The sequence below is a fragment of the Malaclemys terrapin genome, chromosome 21 (assembly GCF_027887155.1).
Source record: "Malaclemys terrapin pileata isolate rMalTer1 chromosome 21, rMalTer1.hap1, whole genome shotgun sequence".
In the NCBI taxonomy this organism is placed as follows: Eukaryota; Metazoa; Chordata; order Testudines; family Emydidae; genus Malaclemys; species Malaclemys terrapin.
In genome coordinates, this window is record NC_071525.1 from 15,623,825 (window position 1) to 15,645,242 (window position 21,418).

Sequence of the window (21,418 nt, forward strand, 5' to 3'; positions counted from 1 at the left end):
TCCCCCAGGACCCCACCCCCTGTCTAAGTCTCCCTGCTCCCTGTCCCCTGACTGCCCAAACCGCTCTCTACACCTTCTCCCGACAGCCCCCCCAGAACCCCCGACCAATCTACCCCCCCGTTCTCTGTCCCCTGCCTGCCACAACTGCTCTCTACACCCCCTTCTCCCGACAGCCCCCCCAGAACCTCCGACCAATCTAACCACCCTGTTCCCTGTCCCCCGCCTGCCCCAACCGCTCTCTACACCCCCTTCTCCTGACAGCCCCCCCGAACCCCCAATCAATCTAACCCCCCCGTTCCCTGTCCCCCGCCTGCCCCAACCGCTCTCTACACCCCCTTCTCCTGACAGCCCCCCCGAACCCCCGACCAATCTAACCCCCCCGTTCCCTGTCCCTTGCCTGCCCCAACCGCTCTCTACACCCCCTTCTCCTGACAGCCCCCTGAACCCCCGACCAATCTAACCCCCCCGTTCCCTGTCCCTTGCCTGCCCCAACCGCTCTCTACACCCCCTTCTCCTGACAGCTCCCCCGAACCTCCGACCAATCTAACCCCCCCGTTCCCTGTCCCTTGCCTGCCCCAACCGCTCTCTACACCCCCTTCTCCTGACAGCCCCCCCGAACCCCTGACCAATCTAACCCCCCCGTTCCCTGTCCCCTGACTGCCCCAACCGCTCTCTACACCCCCTTCTCCTGACAGCCCCCCCGAACCCCCGACCAATCTAACCCCCCCATTCCCTGTCCCTTGCCTGCCCCAACCGCTCTCTACACCCCCTTCTCCTGACAGCTCCCCCGAACCTCCGACCAATCTAACCCCCCGTTCCCTGTCCCTTGCCTGCCCCAACCGCTCTCTACACCCCCTTCTCCTGACAGCCCCCCCGAACCCCTGACCAATCTAACCCCCCCGTTCCCTGTCCCCTGACTGCCCCAACCGCTCTCTACACCCCCTTCTCCTGACAGCCCCCTGAACCCCCGACCAATCTAACCCCCCCGTTCCCTGTCCCTTGCCTGCCCCAACCGCTCTCTACACCCCCTTCTCCTGACAGCTCCCCCGAACCTCCGACCAATCTAACCCCCCCGTTCCCTGTCCCTTGCCTGCCCCAACCGCTCTCTACACCCCCTTCTCCTGACAGCCCCCCCAAACCCCCGACCAATCTAACCCCCCCATTCCCTGTCCCTTGCCTGCCCCCCCCCAGGCCGAGGGAGAGCTGCGAGCTCCACGTGCAGCCAAACAATGGGGCGCTGCTCTGCGGGGGAGGAGGGAGCGGGCGCGGGGCAGGGACTCTGGCTGCTAGAGGCCCCAGTGGCTGCGAGCAGCTTTCAATCAGGCCCAGCCGGCCAATCAGCCGCGCCGCACTCTGCATGAGGGGAAGGGGGAAATCCCCGACATTTCTACTTTATTAGAAATCCCCCCGGACGGCCATTTACAGCTGAAAAAGTCAGACATGTCCGAGGAAACCCGGCCGGATGGTGACCCTAAACTAGCACTCGGCTGAGCCCTCAAGGGTTAACACATTGTTGTTAATGTAGCCTCTCACACAAGGCAGCACGAACAGGAGGGAGGGGAGACAGCACAGCAGACAGAGACAGACACACACCTTGTTTGGGGGAGAGAGAGAGAGATGCACACTGCCCCGTTCAGGAAGCTGACCCACTCTTAAGTGCATTGTCTTTTGAAGTGGATCAGGAAGTTGAGACAGCAGCTGCTGCCCCAAGCACTCTGTCTCTCTCCGCCGGTGTCCCCTCCCTGCTCTATATGGAGAAGGGGTAAGCGGGGTGCAACAGCAGGGGGGAGGGGGACACCCTGACATTAGCCCCCCTTACTCCCCTCCCCGCACAGCAAGCAGGAGTCTCTGGGAGCAGCTCCAAGGCATAGGGCAGGAGCAGCACATGGCAGTGGGGGAAGGGACAGCCCCGTTCGTTCCCCTGCGGGACACCAGCGGGCGGGGGGGGTTGGGGTCTGCTGCCCCCACTCCCGGGCCGCCGTGGGATAGTAGCCTGGGTCTCCCTCCAGCGCTTGTGGAGAAAGGGTTGGGGTTTTTTTTGTTTGTTTTTGCCACACACCCCCGCCACGCCCCCGCCCGCATCACCCTCCCCCCTCCCCCCGCGTCCCGTTATTTGACTTGGGTGATCTGGTCACCCTAGATATAATCAATGGTTTCTACAGACAGTAGCTTACAAGTTTTAACAGAAGACCCAAGACATTTTTGTACTGGGTGAAACTGTTGGATTTCAAAGTGTGCAGGACAAATTATGAGGGGGTCACTGTCACTTGGGAGAATCACTGTTAGTACCATCTTTAATATCCCTACAAAATATTCTCTGGAGTCAGTCCCTGGGGCACAGATGTTAAGCAATTTCTACAAGTCACAGTCAGTCAAAGCAGAACCATAAAAAGAACCCAGATCTCCTGATTCGCCTGTTCTATCCTCCTCTCTCTAGATACCTGTCATGTGATGAACTACACCTTCTGTGATGGACTACTTTTACTGAACCAGGGCTGACTGCAGACAGACACCAGAGATGCCGGCTGTTAGCCAAGCATGGGAAGCAGAACTCAGGATCTTCAGCTCCAAAAATAGGCCTCTGTCACTTGAGCACAAAGAGAATTACCACCAGTTCTCCCTAAACTTGAAGCTTTTATTTATCTTTTTGGGCTAGTCTCTAGAGAGGGCACATAGTCATAAACAAATGGGCAGGGCAGGGGCAGGCAGGATGCACACATATATAACAGCCACTACATCACCCCCTTTTTGTGAGTTAACACCTGGTTGTCATGGCAATTGCACCACAGCCTTCATTGTGACATCCTCTAGCCCAAGCAAAGCTATTGAGGCAGTGAACAACAGTCAGTGCTCAACTTGGCCTCAGAGAGAGACAGTTGGTGCCGTGCTATACTGTAGCGATTTTGAGTTTTTGGTACATACAAGATTTGGCATTCAGACCTCAGAAGTAAGTGAGTTTTTCCATGTACCCAATATAATAGAACTGTGTGAGTTTTTTTATGAATGGAGTTGTGGGGCCACCGGGGTTTCAGCCTAGTTCTCAGTGGGCATTATATAGATTATTCCTGTAACTTTGAACCTAGAGGATTCCAAATGAAAACAAAGCTAACAAAGAAAAGCCTGAAAGAATCTTAACCTAAATAGGACTTAATCAGTCTCTTAAACAGAGGGATATTGTATGAGATATGGGAACAGTTTTAAGGCCATCTTCAACTGCAGAGATCACCTCATTGTTTAATGAATTCCTTTGCCCTATCATTAATGAGATGAGTACCAACCTGAAAAACAGTCCTATCTTCACAAGTCAATAATAATCCTTTGTCTAGCCAGTGATCCTAAATATATATATATATAGAGAGAGAGAGAGAGAGCACCAATCACCATAACATCTCTCTATCCACCTATCAAAGTAGGGAAGTACTATTTACCTCTCACATAACACAAGAAAAAGGGGTCACCCAATGAAATTAATAGGCAGTAGAGTTAAAACAAAATGAAGTACTTCTCCACACAATGCATAGTCAACCTGTGGAATTCATTGCCAAGGGATGTTGTGAAGACCAAAAGTATAACTGGGTTCAAAAAAGAATTAGATAAATTCATGGAGGACAGATCCATCAGTCGCTATTAGTCAAGATGGTCAGAGACTCAATCCCCATGCTCCAGGTATCCTAAACCTCTAGTGCTAGAAGCTGGGACTGTACAACACTTGAAATTGCCCAGTAATGTTCATTCCTTCTGAAACACCTGGCACTGGTCACTTTCAGAAGACAAGATACTCCCATTGCCCGATCATCTCTCTTTAAATGCATGGAAGATTTCCCTAATGTCTAATATACATTTCTCTATTTTTATTCAGTTAAGATCTCAGAACCCATTCGTGGAGGATGGAGTACCTAAGGTCAAAGGTGGATTCTTGGTAAGAAGATAAAAAAAGTTTTACATTGTACACACTGTACAGAGTGACAGAGTGTGTGTGGGGGAGAGTGGGGGGTGGGGAGTGACAGGGGAAAAGGTCTGACTTTGAGCCACATAGTGTAGCCAAAAAGCCTCAGAATACCATGTAGGCCACTGACAGCTTGACACATAATCCTGCAGGTAGCTCTGCTTAGTGTACAGTGTTGCATGTCTCCTTCTGAACCCCCTAACAGTTGAGTGGTTAAATGTCTGGGTTCCTCTCAGAGATCCCTTCCTAAAATAATAGTTTTAGGTGCCTCAAAAACTCATTAAGCCACCCTTTTAACTCAGGTTTCCTGCTCAATGCTGGAGTCAGCAATCCTTTAGCTCCTCTACTGTTCACAGCATTCCTTAAACCCACAGGTCATAAATTGCTTTGGTTATTGGTAAAATACTCTTATTAGGAACTCATTGGGATATTGTCTGTCATTTTACACAGAGGAACAGAATAATAAACAGACTGTGTATTCCAACCCTAAATCGATAGACACCTCCCAGTGCCCTACCCATTCCTAACATTTTGTTGTTTCCATTTCATTTAGGATGAAGGTTCCATCAAGTGCCAGACCAAGGATCCACACCAAATTGGCAGCTATGTTTTGGCCCCTAACCTACTTTGTCTTTCCGAATGAAGCCTCCTCACCTTTTAAAAAGACAGATCCATCCTTGATCAGGTAATTCTGGCAATGAGCATACTCCTTGCCCTAGGTTAGAGTACTTTGGGGGCTGCAGGGTTTCAGGTACATGTATGGAACAGGGCCCCCATCTTTCTGAAAATGTGGATGCAGCACTGTTCAAAAAACTCTTCCTTCGCCAGGGGTGTGTGTCCTGCCTGGACCCCGGCAAAGTCTGGGAATGCCCACATCTGGAGCTTGGGACCCATTTTTCTAGTTTATGATGCTCTCAAGAGTGAGAAAAGAAGGGAATTAGGAACAGAAAATGCAGCAGTCACATGTTTAGTGTGATCTCAACTTTGCTCTCTGTATTTCACTGGGACTATAGGGTAGGCAGGGGGTGAGGAACAGCTCTACTAAGAGGACAATGTACTTACAAAGGTATTTCTACAATGTAGTTTGGGGACGGGGCAACTGAGAGCTCCTCTAAAGATCTCAATCACTTGTAAAGAGATTCTTCCCGAAAATCCATTGCCCGTGAGTAATGGAGCACTCCATCCCTGATTCAATGGAGTTTCTTTTCTCCTTTGGTAGTGACCAAGACCAAGAAGAATGGCTGGTGAGATAAAACAGCTGATGGCCATATAGGGATTAGGGAGTCATGGGGCTCACTGCTTTTCCTCTCTCTTGCCCATTTAGCTGATATGAGAATTTAGGAGTCTGCGGGAGCCCAGTTCCCCAAATTGATTTGAAATTTCTGTTGATGAAACAATAGAGATTTTATTAGAGGATGGAAGAAAGTCACATTAACATTGATTTTACCAGGCCATGGGATCATTCCGTGTTATTAATGTAAATTATGGTATATGAGGAGGCAGGAGATACAGAAGAGAATTACTTTCCTGATACTCCTATTTCCTTTCCATTCATGTTATTTTAGTATGAATATGATCAGTGACTCTCCCTTGCCTGCCCCTGTACGCCCCGAGGCTCAGTTCTGTGGGATTTATGAAAGTTTCCTCAAACAGACCGGACCCTCTACCCCTGAGTGAGTACTGGGATTTCTTCACTTCTCTATCTGTATGTATATTGGGAACGGTTCATGTCCAAGTTTGTGCAGGGCTTTGGGTGTAGACAATATGGTTACCACATTTCTAAAAAGATAAATACATAACAATATATTCTCTGCAGTCATTGTAAGGAAGAACTACATTCTCTCTCACCCTGGGCATTTTCTGACCAACAACCAGCTCCAACCATTCCTCCTCACGTTAACATTCTCTTGCAATACAAATACACTGATTTTACCAGGTCGTGGGATCATTCCGTGTTATTAATGTAAATTATGGTATATGAGGAGGCAGGAGATACAGGAGAGAATTCCTTTCCTGATACTCCTATTTCCTTTCCATTCATGTTATTTTAGGATGAATACTCCAGCATGGCGTCACTTGATCAGTGACTCTCCCTTGCCTGACCCTGTACGCCCCAAGGCTCAGTTCTGGGCGATTTATGAAAATTTCCTCAAACAGACTGGACTCTCTAACCCTGAGTGAGTATTGGGATTTCTTCACTTCTTTATCTGTATGTATATTGGGGAGGGTGCATGTCCAAGTTTGTGCAGGGCTTTGGGTGTAGACAATATGGTTACCACATTTCTAAAAAGATAAACACATAAAAATATATTCTCTGCAGTCATTGTAAGGAAGAACTACATTCTCTCTCACCCTGGGCATTTTCTGACCAACAACCAGCTCCAACCATTCCTCCTCACGCTAACATTCTCTTGCAATGCAAATACACCTTTCCCGTAATCCTGACTTCACCCTGCTTCTATCTAGTTAGTGATTGTCCTATTCTCCCCTATCACTGCACTTCAGTGGAAGGGGAAAGTCTTAACATATTTGCCGAGTGATTCAAAGACTCAGGGTATGTTTACACTACCTGTCGGATCAGTGGGCAGTGATCGATCCAGCAGGGGTCGATTTATCACATCTAGTCTAGATGCGATAAATCGACCCCCTAGCGCTCTCCCATCGACTCCTGTACTCTGCCACCGCGACAAGAACAGGCAGAGTCAACAGTGGAGCGGCAGCAGCCGACTCACCGCAGTGAAGACATGCGGTGAGTAGGTCTAAGTACGTTGACTTCAGCTACATTAGTCACGTAGCTGAAGTTGTGTAACTTAGATCGATCCCCCCCAGTGTAGACCAAGCCTCAGTTACTGCTTTGGCAAAGGAGTTTACTACTATTTAATTTAGAGCAGACCCTCTTCCAGTCAGTGAGTACAGGAGATCTACTGTGCGGGTACATCTTTCTTTTGTGCAGGGAGGGGTCAGTAAAAGCTCAGGGTAAAGCATGGAATAGAGTTGCCATCTACCTGAAAACGTAAATACAAGATGATTACGTTGCTCCAGGCATTCTAAGGAGGCACCAAATTCCTCAGGACACTGGCCGACCGACATCTTCCCCCAACTATTGCTTCTCATCTTAGCATTTACATCAAGAAAGAATGATTCTTTACTTTCCAATTTATATCATGTCATCAGAGCTTTAAAGAGCAGCATACAATGTCTGCCCAAAAGAGCTTACAATGCAGCAGATTGATACAGATCTTACGGGGAGGTGGTAAAATGGGATTGTGCTGATGGAACTGTTTGTGCTTCTTTTTCCTTGAGACAGAGATCTTCCTCATCTCCAACTTCCCAGTCTCAGGCAGATCAACTGAAGAGTGGGCCATCTTCTGCCCAGCAAATACTGAGTCTCTCTTCAGTTCCTCCCTCCTCAAACACCACACAGGGTGATACGTCAGTGTAGGGAGCAGGGTGGAGGCGTGTAATATGGCAATCATCTTCCTGAAAGGGGAACTGTTGGATGATCACACCTTGCAGGCATTTTAAGGAAGCACCAGCTTCTGGATCACTCAGGGCACTGCCTGGTCTATGACAGAACTTGGTCACATCTTCTCATTTTAGCATCTCCTTCAAAAGTCAATATCCTTTACCCCGGGGGAATTCTGCACCCAAAAAAAAAAAATCAAAATCAAAATTCTGCATCCTTTATTTGTCAAAATAATGCAATATAATCACATCAGATTCAACTGTTTTGGTAATTTACTTAAACTACAATACAGAAACATCACAATAACTATTCAGCATTTCCTAAGCACATGAAAGTTAAGTTACAAACACTTGGTAACTAATATCCTTTCATTTAAATTACATTACAGAACACAAAACAGCACACACGCGCGCACACACACACACACACACACACACACACACACACACACACACACACACACAAAGTAGATAATAAGGCTCCTTTCCATCACTCTGGCAATGTAGGGGCCTTAAAACTTGTACAGGTTTTCTGCTCCTGGGGAAATTGACTGAGAAAGGGAAGAGTTAACTAACAATAGCAACATTAACAACATTCACTGTAACAGTCAGGCTGCTACATTTCTGCTTCAGAGAATGAGATCAATTAACCAACAACAGCAACTTTAACGATGTTACTAACTACATTGTCAGGCTACTAATGCCTCAGAGAATGAATCAATTAACTCAGGCAGGACTATTACATTTGTGCCTCTAGACTGCCTTGTGTAGAATAAAAAGCCCTACCCTTCCACACCAGTCAGCTGTTGTAGCAAGGGAGAGGGACAGAGTCTCTCTCTCTCTCTCTCTCTCTCTGGATTGTTCACGCACATACCACATACCCACCCCCTGCGATCATGCAGGCATGCATGCCCAGCACCCCGCCCCTCTCTCTGAGGTTGCTTGATGCATGCTAGAACAGACACGCTGCTAGGGAAGAGGCCGTGTCCCCTGGTAGATTTTATTTGCATTTTTCTGTGCAGGGGCACAGAAAAATGTGGGTCATATGAATTCCCCTAGCAAGTATAATATGGAGATATACCTATCTCCTAGAACTGGAAGGGACCTTGAAAAGTCATTGAGTCCAGCCCGCTGCCTTCACTAGCAGGCCCAAGTACTGATTTTGCCCCTGATCCCTAAGTGGCCCCCCTCAAGGATTAAACTCACAACCCTGGGTTTAGCAGGCCAATGCTCAAACCACTGAGCTATCCCTCCCACACATTTCAGCTTTACCCTGTATCATGCTATCTTGTTCCTTCTCTGTTGTGTGAGCGTGAGGGCTTTGTTTCCTTTATCACAGACTCAGTTATCTGCAATATTAAATGAATTTTACTCTTAAAAAGCCTGGAGTCACTAGTTCTCCTGCCCTTGCCTAGTTCCTCTCCCTTGTCAAACACAATCATTAGCAGCGACTCTAATTATTCATGCTTATGAGATTGGGAACAGGATCTAGTTTTCCACAGTTCCTTGGCATTGTCTCCTGCAACCTTCTCCAGAACAATACAGATTAGCTAGACATGCAAATCAGTGGAGTTCGCTCTACTAAACACTTTGGGATATACTGGAGTCTACTGTTCTCTACCCACAGTTCTTTGCTTGCTTCTTCTGATTCACTGTGGGGAAGGCAGCTCTGTATTTTATCCTTTTGAAGAGTCATGTAGATCCAGCTGGCTGGTGAAGTTGAGGGTATATTAACATGGACAATAAAAGCAAATGGGAGAGGTAAAATGGGGATTGTTCAGCTGTCTCTAATATTCTATTTCCATTTCTCTTATTTCAGGTGAATGCCATCTTCCTCAGGAACTTTCAGACGCCACAGCCAATAATATGCTTAAGGTTGGCGGGTTGTCTGTGGGCGAGGACTGGGCTGCCTTCCAAGGTCTCTGAAAGCGAGGGATCATTGTCCAGGATGGGTTGTAGATCACTGATGATGCATTGGAGAGGTTTAAGCAGAGGACTGTAGGTGATGGCCAGTAGAGTTCTGTTGGCTTCTTTCTTGGGCTTGTCTTGCAGCAGGAGGCGTCTGGGTACACGTCTGGCTCTGTTGATTTGTTTCCTTATTTTCTCCTGTGGGTATCGTAGTTTTGAGAATCCTTGGTGAAGATCTTGTAGGTGTTGGAGCAAATGCAGTTGTACCTCAGTGTGACGTTATTGACATAAACTGGGACCATATAGATCATTGTTGCAACCAAGGTCCTGTAGTGGCACCAAATCTTGTATAAAGTGGGTCAAATGGGGTGTCTAAGACAAGGTTATGGTTTACTGGTTATGGTTATGCTGTCTATATGTGTGCAAACTTATGCTATGCTTCTGGGTGACATCCCAGACAAGCTGGGATTAGCTCTGCCTAGCCTGCTTGATGGCCCATTAAGGACCATCAGCTATACAATGGACCCATTGAGAGTAGGCCAATATGCCTTCAGACTCAGCAAAGTATGCAGGGACTGGCCCATGTGACTCCAGGCTCCATTTTGCTGTAATTTTCCACAGGAAGAACAAAGAGGTGTTCTTACACCTGGAAAGGACTATATAAGGCTGATGCCTCATCTCCATTGGGTCTTCAATCCTGCTTCATACCTCTGGAGGAACTTTGCTACAAGCTGAAGCTTTGAACAAAGGACTGAGGACCCATCCCAGCGGGGGATGTATTCCAGAGAATTGATTTGAACCTGCAGTTTATTCTATCGCTGCTGCAAGCCTGAACCAAGAACTTTGCAATTACTGTATGTAATTGATTCCATTTAACCAATTCTAGCTCTCATCTCTATCTTTTTCCTTTTATGAATACACCTTTAGATTTTAGATTCTAAAGGATTGGCAACAGCGTGATTGTGGGTAAGATCTGATTTGTATATTGACCTGGGTCTGGGGCTTGGTCCTTTGGGATCAGGAGAACCTTTTTTCTTTTACTTGGGTATTGGTTTTCATAACCATTTGTCCCCATAACGAGTGGCACTGGTGGTAATACTGAGAAACTGGAGTGTCTAGGAGATTGCTTGTGAGACTTGCGGTTAGCCAGTGGGGTGAGATCGAAGTCCTCTTAGTCTGGCTGGTTTGGTTTGCCTTAGAGGTGGAAAAAACCCCAGTCTTGGGCTGTAACTGCCCTGTTTGAGCAATTTGTCCTGAGTTGGCACTCTCAGTTGGGTTCTGCCAGAACCGCATCGTCACACTCAGTGCTTGGCTGTAGATAGTGGATCGTGTGGTATGTCCGGGATGGAAGCTGGAGGCATGAAGGTAGGCATAGCGGTCGGTGGGTTTTCGGTACAGGGTGGTGTTAATGTGACCGTCACTTATTTGTACTGTGGTATCTAGAAAGTGGACCTCCCGTGTAGATTGGTCCAGGCTGAGGTTGATGGTAGGGTGGAAGCTCTTGAAATCGTGGTGGAATTCTTCCAGAGTCTCCTTCCCATGGGTCCAGATGATGAAGATGTCATCAATGTAGCTTAGGTAGAGAAGGGGCGTGAGTGGACGAGAGCTGAGGAAGCGTTGTTCCAGGTCAGCCATAAAAATGTTGGCATATCGTGGGGCCATGCGGGTGCCCATTGCGGTGCCACTGGTCTGGAGGTATATAGTGTCACCAAATTTGAAAGAATTGTGCGTGAGGATAAAGTCACAGAATTCAGCAATCAGTTGTGCTGTGTCATCATCAGGGATACTGTTCATGACAGCTTGTATTCCATCTGTGTGTGTGATGTTTGTGTAGAGAGCCTCCACATCCATGGTGGCTAGGATGGTGTTCTCTGGAAGATCACCAATGCACTGTAGTTTTCTCAGGAAATCAGTGGTGTCACGGAGATAGCTGGGAGTGCTGGTGGTGCAGGGTCTGAGTAGAGAGTCCATATGTCCGGATAGTTCATCAGTGAGCGTGCCAATTCCAGAGACGATGGGGCATCCAGGATTTCCAGGCTTGTGGATTTTGGTAGTAGATAGAATAAACCCGGTCGGGGCTCTAATGGTGTGTTGATTTGTTCCTGTGTTAGTTTAGGGAGTGTCCTGAGTAGATGGTGCAGTTTCTTAGTATATTCCTCAGTGGGATTTGAGGAAAGTGGCCTGTAGAGTTTGGTATTGGAGAGTTGTCTGGCAGCCTCCTTTTGGTAGTCAGACCTTTTCATGATGACAACAGCAACTCCTTTATCAGCCTCTTTGATTATAATGTCAGGGTTGTTTCTATGTATAGGTCTATTCTATGTATAGGTCCATGTGGAGTTCCTTCTTGTGTTGTTGGTGGGAGGGTATCTGTGTATCAGTGCACTGTTCAGTGTTATCTTGAAAGTATTCTTTGAGTCGGAGATGGGGAAAGTAGGCTTCCAGATCACCACAGATCTGTATCATGTTCGTGCGGGTGGTGGGGCAAAAAGAGAGTCCCCAGAATAGGACAGACTTCTGCCGGGTTGAGTGTGTCGCTGGCTAAATTGACAATATTGCTGGGTGAGTTAGGGGTACCACTATTCTATCGTGGCCCCATGTGGCAGGTAGGATTTTAGACAGCTTGCGGTCCCTTTTCCTTTGTAGAAAGGTGAAGTGTGTAATGTAGATCTCCTGTCTTATGTTAGTAAAGTCTGTTTGTGTGGAGGGTTGGTTATTTATGAAAGTCTCCAGGTTGGAGAGCTCTTTTTTGATCTTTTCCTGTTTGCTGTATAGGATGCTGATCAGGTGGTTCCTCAGTTTCTTTGATAGTGAAATTTCCAAAGGCAGGTATAAATATGTAGGCAGGAATCAGTCTAGAGATAATGAGGTTAGTTCAATCAGGGAGGGTGAGGCCCTCTTCTAGCAGTTGAGGTGTGAACACCAAGGGAGGAGAAACTGCTCTTGTAGTTGGCTAGCCATTCAGTCTTTGTTCAATCCTGAGCTGACAGTGTCAAATTTGCAAATGAACTGAAGCTCAGCAGTTTCTCTTTGAAGTGTGGTTCTGAAGTTTTTCTTTGCTGTAGGATGGCTACCTTTAAATCTGCTATTGTGTGGCCAGGGAGGTTGAAGTGTTCTGCCACAGGTTTTGTATATTGTTTCAATTATTTCAAATTTGGTGACAATAGATACCTCCAGACCAGTGGCACCACTATGGGCACCCGCATGACCCCAATATGACAACATCTTTATGGCTGACCTGGAACAATGCTTCCTCAGCTCTCGTCCACTCACGCCCCTTCTCTACCTACACTACATTGATGACATCTTCATCATCTGGACTCATGGGAAGGAGACTCCGGAAGAATTCGACCACGATTCCAACAGCTTCCACCCCACCATCAACCTCAGCCTGGACCAATCTACACGGGAGGTCCACTTCCTAGAGGCCACAGTACAAATAAGTGACGGTCACATTAACACCACCCTACACCGAGAACCCACTGACCGCTATGCCTAACTTCCTGCCTCCAGCTTCCATCCCGGACACACCACACGATCCATCGTCTACAGCCAAGCGCTGAGGTACAACCGCATTTGCTCCAACCCCTCAGACCGAGACCAACACCTACAAGATCTTCACCAAGCATTCTCAAAACTACGATACCCGCATGTAGCAGGGTGGACACCTGCTCCTGCCTGGAAGGGCCTGAGAGAGCCCAGGGAGCATGAAGGCTGAGCTGATTAGGGGAAGTGGCTGTAGCTGGGGCCACGCCCCAAACAGCCTCAGCAGGCCCTATAAAGGCTGGGAGCCCGGAGCTCAGGCCAGAGTCTCTCTCTGAGTGCAGAGAGAGAAGGGCCTGGCTGCAGGGAGCTAGACAGGGTACCTGAGTTTAGCAGGGCTGGGGAAAGGCTGAGGAGCTGGGGAGCTCCAGCCTGGATAGCCCCAGGCTGCGGCCAAGGGGTACTGGGGGTTGCAGAGGGCAGCCCAGGTCTAGGCCAAGGCAGCAGGTCTGAACCCAACCTTGCTGATGATGAGTGACCTATACTGCAGTCTGCCCCAGAGAGTGGGGGCTAGCTGGTGACTGGCAGTGGCCTTATCCTGAGGTGAGATGGGGTTAGTGGGTGGGGGTTCCCCTGGGAGGGGAGACCTAGCGTGTGGGTATTGCCAGGGGGCAGCACCCAGAGCAAGGGGCACCGGGGTCCTGGGCGGGACACAGGGGCCAGTGCAGAGGACAAGGCGGATCACCCGCCTGCAGAGGGCGCTCCAGAGGCTGGTGAGCTAATTCCCTGGACGACCAGCAGAAGGCACCGCAGGGGTGAGTCCGGACCTTCTCTTACACCGCACGAGGAAATAAGGAAACAAATCAACAGAGCCAGACGTGTACCCAGAAGCGTCCTGCTGCAAGACAAGCCCAAGAAAGAAACCAACAGAACTCCACTGGCCATCACCTACAGTCCTCAGCTTAAACCTCTCCAACGCATCATCAGTGATCTACAACCCATCCTGGACAATGATCCCTCGCTTTCACAGACCTTGGGAGGCAGCCCAGTCCTCGCCCACAGACAACCCACCAACATTAAGCATATTCTCACCAGCAACAAAGCTCGATGCCAACTCTGCCCACATATTTACACCAGCGACACCATCACAGGACCTAACCAGATCAGCTACAACATCACCAGTTCATTCACCTGCACGTCCACCGATGTTATATACGCCATCACGTGCCAGCAATGCCCCTCTGCTATGTACATCGGCCAAACTGGACAGTCGCTACATAAAAGGATAAATGGACAGAAGACAGATATTAGCAATGGCAATATACAAAAACCTGGAGGAGTACAAACAGCAAACAGGAAAACATCAAAAAAGAGCTCTCCAACCTGGAGACTTTCATAAATAACCAACCCTCCACACAAACAGACTTTACTAAAAGAAGACAGGAGATCTACATTAGACACTTCACCTTTCTACAAAGGAAAAAGGACTGTAAGCTGTCTAAAATCCTACCTGCCACATGGGGCCACGATAGAATAGTGGTACCCCTAAATCACCCAGCAATATCGTCAATTTATCCAGCTCCACACTTAACTCGACAGAAGCGACTGTCCTATCTTGGGGACTCTCTTTTTGCCCCACCACCCGCACAAACATGATACAGTTCTGCGCTGATCTGGAAGCCCTCTAGTCTATAAGGTGCCACAGGACTCTTTGTTGCTTTTCATACCAGAGGTTCCCAACATGCTTTACAAACCAACTCCCCAACAGTCTGAATCACTATTGATCCCAGTTGCTATGGACCTGCATTCATTCCACAAGTGGAACTCCCTTGGATGGCAGTTGATGTTTTGCATGCAGAATCATAGAATATCAGGGTTGGACGGGACCTCAGGAGGTCATCTAGGCCAACCCCCTCCTCAACCCAGGACCAATGCTCGAACTACTGAGCTATCCCTCCCCCGTCATGCTATGGAGATCCACTGCACATCAGAGTGGGAAATATTGCTGAGTCTGTGCGGAATGAGAGACAAAGCACTGGCATAAGTAAGCCCCTGATAGTGAGATGTAAGATTTTGATAAATAGCCTTTCAAATAAAAGCTCTGGGTTTTGCATCTTTTACTCCTGAGTGGTGCAGATTCATGCAAGCAGGCTGTGATGCGGTGTTTATCGCCAAACAAGGCCTGAAGGGGTAAGTTATGCCAATTTACCTATAGGCTGCACATGGAGGAAAGCCAGGAAATGTTAAGGCCTAATTGGTCTAATCTTCATCTCCAGGCCTTGTGTGGGGTGGAAACCCCATCGCACAGGCCCACAAGCGTAAGTACAATTCAGATCTGAGTAAGGGTTGCAGCACTACATCCATAAAATATCAAGTCAACCAGCTATCTCTCATCAACATCGAAATGTGTTTGGCCCAGATCCTCAGAGGTATTTAGGTACATAGGCTAATATATACAAAAGGGACTTAGGCATAGGATGATCAGTGTCACAACACCTAACTTTTAGGCCACTAGGCAAAGCGATAGGCACCTTTGAATGCAATCCACAAAGCCAGCATGCTACGAGCCACCTAAGCCATCCAGCGGGAGAGGCAGACAACAGGGGCATATCCTAAGTCCCACGCTTCTCTCAGAGTTCAGCACCTATCTCTGCTAGAGATCCATGAACTGAGGTAAGAAAGGCATTAGGCCACCTAAGCGGTGAATGGGCCTGATTTGACAGGTGTGCTCAAATGCCACCAACTGGATCAGGACTTTTAGATGAGTTTACACAAAACAGCTGGGGTGGGGTGGAGAAAGAGGGACAGAAAGCAGCTCTCTTATAACCTTTAGCCTAGTGGTTAGAGTACTCAACAGAGATGTGGGACACAACCCCCCAACATTCAAGTCCCCTCCTCCACCCCACCTGAGAGGAAGCAGGGATTTGAACAGGGATCTGCCACATCTGAGGTGAGAACCCTAATCACTATGGTATGGAATATCCTGATCTGGGGCTCCCTCAGTCTCTTCTATTGAAGTTTTTCAACTTAAATTAAATCATTATATATTAATTGGGCTAGACAAAGTTAAATGACACTATAGCTTAGTGATTAGAGCACTCACCTGAGCGATGTAGATCCCTGTTAAAATTCCTTCTCCTCATCAGGCAGAGGAGGGACTTGAACTGGGGGTCTCCCACATCCCATAACCACTAAGCTAAAGATTATAAAGGAAGGTTCCCTCCACCACCTGCAACTGTTGTGTTAACTCACCTAATGGGCCCAATCCAGTAAGCAGCCTCTGGGCATGCCTACCTGATCAGGCCCAGCATGCAATTTAGGTGGACAAATGCCTGTCTTCCCTGGTTTGTGGATCAGTCTGGAGCACAGACAGGAGACGGCGTCTGAGCGCCTGCGGTGAGGCAGCACAGCACATGCACACAGGCAGAAATGTACACACCTAGGGCACTCCCTCTGCACATGATCGCCACTGAATTAGTTTAGGAACGTACAGGGGTAAGCAGCAGTCAAAGGGGAGTTTTGTGGATCTCAGTGGGGCTTAAAAATGGGACTTAGGCACCTAAGTACCTTTGTGGATCCCACCTCTAACTCCTGTCAAAGTTAGATTCAAGACTCACAATTTGTTAGACCACTCTGTTTATTAGCACAGCGCTCTGCTAATACATTCAGATAATGTGAGCAGCATGCAAGACCCACACTACCTTATTTTATACAGATAAAAAGGGCGAGCACTGAACCAGAGGACAAAGAAAACAGAACTGACAAGTTTACCTGAGGCTAGACATACATATTCAATTTCCTTACTAACTTTTACAGATCTCCGGCTAATGGTCCACCATTAGCTTAAGCAGACTCATTGTTTATGCCTTAATGTTCCTTTTCCTGACACCTGTATTTCAACATTCCTTATTTCAGCTTAAAGGTACATACAGCATTTCTTCAATCCATTCTATTTTTACAATATAATTCATTCTACTTTCACAATCCCTCCTTTTGGTCAAGCTACGCTATGACCAACAATTACTGGGTTCCACATATTAATCGTTCTTTATCCATTTCTTCATCAGCGATATTCAAAATCATCATATTAGCACTCTGTTTTGGGGCAGTCACCTGGGTGGCATACCTTACACAATTCTGGATACAACAGGAGATTAACTGAAAACATACGAAATCATTAGGATTCCAAACAGGATAGTCAGGGCTCCCTGAAACAATCAGTTTCCTATGCCAGAGAAATTGAACAGGTTACTTAGCCACTTCCATAAAGAACTCGGCTCTTCATGGGGAAGATATACGATTTGTTCTAAGTGGCTAACGCGATCTAGTACCTCATTGGTGTCGTCAGGTATAAACACACAACATTCTTTTCCAATCAGAGCACAGGTCCTTCCTTTGGCCACCAGCACTATGTCCAATGCTTGACGGTTTTGGAGGGCTATCTGTCGGATCACCCCTGTTTCTTTGGCCAGGGCTCTTAAACTCTCTCCGGTTTCATTTGCCATTATTTCAACTACTGCTTGTAACCTCAGGAGCCCTTTTGCATGGTGTATTACTCCCCCAAGTGGGATAAGGGAACCGCCAGTGGCCTCTTCCCAGGTTAAGGGGCTTATGTTATTTACATACCATTGGGCATCTGATAAGTCCCTTCTTCTTCGCCTGAAATTACGGAGGCGTTCTCGTGGGAAGGACCCTAGCACTCGGAATTCTGGGAAGAGTCGGGCGGGATAACAGATACCTGACCAGTTAGCTGGTAACGCAGTATAAGCTTTGGTCCCACAAACCCAATGATGGCCTATTAAGGCCGGCAGGGGCGGCTCTAGGCACCAGCAAAGCAAGCACGTGGTTGGAGCAGCCCATTTGCAGGGGCAGCAGGGATCCAGCCTGGGAGCTGTAGTTCCTTGGTTAGCTCCCTGCCTATAGAGCCCGCCCTGGAGCAGGGAAAGAACCACATTTCCCAGCATTCCCCTGGCCACTACCAACAGGAAAGAGGGGGAGGGAGTGCGGGAGCTGAGACCTCATGCTGCAGCCTGCTGTGAATGGAGAGCTGCACTGGGAGTAGGGGGGGACCATATTTTAACATTCAAAAAATAGGACACGCCACAGGGAGGGAGGGTAGCCCCACCCTGCCCCCATCCCCTCCCTCTGACTGCCCCCCACAGAAACCCCAACCCATCCAACCCCCCCTGCTCCCTGTCCCCTGATCACCCCCTCCCGGGACCCCTGCCCCAACTACCCCCCAGAACCCCACCCCCTATCTAAGCGCTGCTGCTCCTTGTCCCCTGATTGCCCCCTCCTGGGACTCCTGCCCCTAACTGCCCCTTGGGACCCCATCTAAGTCTCCCTTCTCCTTGTCCCCAACTGCCCCCTCCTGAGACCCCCCCATCTTCTGCCCTAGGACCCCACCCCCTACCTGTCCCCTGACAAACCCCCGGGACTCCCATGCCTATCCAACCACTGCCTGTCCCCTGACTGCCCCCCCAAACCCCTGACCCATCTAACCCCCCCTTCTCCCTGCCCCTGACTGCCCCCCCAAACCTCCGCCCCATCCAACCCCCCAGTCCCCTTAACATGCCAGTCAGACTAGCGTGTCTGGCTCCACGCAGCGCCAGACACACTGCTGCATACATGCTGCCGTGCTCCCCCGCAGAGCCACAGCCCCCTTCCGCCCCCCAGCACCTGCCTTCCAGATTTGAACACCTCAAAATTCAGGAGTGCTCAAACTCAGTTTGGGTGGCTGTTACTTCATTTCTCCCAAATCAAATATACTGATCCACTGTAACTTGCTGTAGAAAAAGTAGGATTAAAGTGAGCAAGAAATGCTTCCCAGTGGTTATTAGGACTGGAATTGCTATTTTCAAACAGCCATTGCCTTTTCGTTTGCTTGTTTGTTTAAAAGGAAGACAGTGATATCGCATTGGCAAATTTCCCATAGAAAGAAAAAGTGGAACAAAAGAATAATAAAGGCACCTCAACTTTTCCTCATTTATGTAGGACAGTCTTATAATATGCATCCAGATATCCTCCAATCACACAAGCTGAAAATTGTTCCTCTTTACTGCAGTTCTGTAACCATATGGGAACCAATCCTGTCTGTGTTCTGTGCACATCTAAAATTCCTGCTGAATGACCTGCTGTGGGAGCGAGTTACCACTGACCCAGGGCTGCAGTGGAAGGAGGGTGCAGGTGGGGAGGGGGGAGAGCCCAGAACTGGGGCGGCAGGAGGTGGGGGGGCAATGGTGGGGAGGAATGAGGGAGCCCAGAGCTGGGGCGGCAGGGGATGTGGGTGGGGGGCGGAGAGCCCAGGGCTGAGGCAGCAGGGGGGTGCGGCGAGGAGCCCAGGGCTGGGACGGGGGGCAGCCAACATTTTTTTCACTTGGGGCGGCAAAAAACCTAGAGCTGGCCCCGGAGGCAAGGTATCGCTTCTTGGCTCTTTGAGCTAAGATCAAGTGTAGGTAGTCTCTTGGTCTATCCAAGGCCGTGATCAAGTGTCTTGATGTTTTTGGTCTTTTGGCCTCGAGATGAAAACCTTGTCTTTGCTTCTGGGACCTTGAAGTGAAAAAATTCTCTAACTTAGATCTGTTCTTATCAGTTTAGCTGATATGTTCTCGATGTGAGAACTTTATATTGAATGGATTTTTTGGAACAGGGAGATGGAATAGGAGCTTGCTCCATCCACTCCATTCATCAATCTTGTATTGCAGTACTTCCGGGTATGGTGCACTTCCCTTGGGGGAGATCGTGTTGGTTCAAAAAACAGAAAAAAAAACTTTATGCTGTATCGGTGCTCATAACGTTCAACTGTGTTTTCTATTGCTTTGTCTGTTTTTTTTTTTCTGATGGGGGTCTCCCCACTTTGGCAACTGCTTTTTTCATTTCTACTCTACTGTTGTTTTATAAAATTTTGAAGAGACTGGTTCTCACGTGTTACGCAAATGTGGGCTTTGGGTCAGTGTCTCTCAGCGGTGTCCTCACAGGAGAGAATTGTTCCATTCCTTTCCCCTTGTGAAAATATTCCTGTTGTCACGCAGGGAGCAGGATGAGATCACATGGAGGAGAGAGGACTGTTCTAGGAGCTCCAGTATGGAATCAGTCCAGATCCAAGCAAAACAAGTGGTAAAACTCCCACTGACTTCAGTAAAGATCAAGCCCTTAGAAGAGAGGACTGTGAGTCAGCGCTGCAAATGTTGCCAGCAAAGGACTTCCCAATAACGATAGTTTGCACACTAAGAAATGGGGTTCCGTGGTGACCATGTTAAAAAGATGTGCCTCTTCCATTATGGGAACCATCATTCTGAATCAGCGCATCCCAAGCAACAATCCTTTGCAATTGTATTTGTCTCTGTACTCAGGGTAAGAAATTAGTTATCTCCCTAAAACAAGCAGGCAGTTTCAAATGCAGTATTTGTGTAATTTGCATGCCTCAGTAATGTTTTCTGTATTATGCTGCTTATAAGCTGTCATGAATATTTAAGTGGACAAGGATAAATCCTATTCATACAGTGTTACTTAGAATCATAGAATTTCCGGGTTGCAAGAGACCGGAGGAGGTCATCTAGTCCAACCCCCTGCATCGTTATTGGGAAGTCCTTTGCTGGCGATATTTCTCTGCTCAACTTTTTGGGTATGGAGCCTGTAAACTCTTTGGGGCAGGGCCTGTCTCTCGCTGCATCTGGCCCAACAGGGCCCTGATCTCAGCTGGGGCAGGGCCTGGCTCTGTGTCTGTGCAGCCCACAGCACAACGGGGGGTTTGATTCTGCCCCGGTGTCTTTCGAGGCTACAGTTGTACAAATCAATAGTCCTGAATACTGAAAGGCCTGTTGGACGAAAGCTGCTGCACCCGGAGGATGCTAGATCCCCCGGACCCGGTTCTCCGGCCACTTTAAGCACCGTCCGGACAGAGGGTGTTTTAACCAGCCAGGCCACGACTGGGCTGAGGGGAATTAGCAGCCAGGCCGCGACTGGGCTGAGGGGAATTAGCAGCCAGGCCGCGACTGGGCTGAGGGGAATTAGCAGCCAGGCCGCGACTGGGCTGAGGGCAATTAGCAGCCAGGCCGCGACTGGGCTGAGGGCAATTAGCAGCCTTGGCAATGACAGTGGGGTCCAGTCGTCTCCTTGGCCAGCGGCATCTTGGCCGCACCCACGGGAATTGTCTGATTTGCAGGGTGCTGCAGGACTTTGAAGGAGCTGTTTCCTGGGGATCAGCCTAGAGCCTGCAGATGCTGTCAGCCAGCATGGGGCAGTGGGAGCCCATATCCCCCCAGCCCCCAATCAGTGGAGGGGACTCCAGGCCCCCGTCTGCTCCCAGGGGAAGGGTAGAGCCAGTGGTCCCCAACACAGTGCCTGTGGGCATCATAGCGCCCGCCAAGGCACTTATGTGCGCCTGCCTACTGACAAAGGAGCGCCCCACAGCTGAGGAGCGCGGCCGCCGGACAAGCAGCCGCCGAGAAGTGGCAACACCAAGAAGCGTAGCTGCTGAAATGGCGCTGCGAAGCTTCTCGATGACGCTGCTTCTCGGCGGCATTTCGATGGCTGGTCGTCCGGCGCCCGCCCACACTGAAAGGCTGGGAACCACTAGGTAGAGCGCTGGCATCCTCCTTTCCCCCACAAATCACCCAG

The 21,418-nt window shown here is 48.8% G+C and overlaps 1 protein-coding gene and 1 pseudogene across 1 annotated transcript in view; both read left to right on the forward strand.

Annotated features, from left to right (window-relative positions):
• LOC128826928 (uncharacterized) overlaps window positions 1-21,418 on the forward strand; it is a 303,519-nt gene that overhangs the window by 128,671 nt on the left and 153,430 nt on the right. The window lies entirely within an intron of this gene.
• Window positions 19,359-19,528, forward strand: LOC128827574 (U2 spliceosomal RNA; annotated as a pseudogene).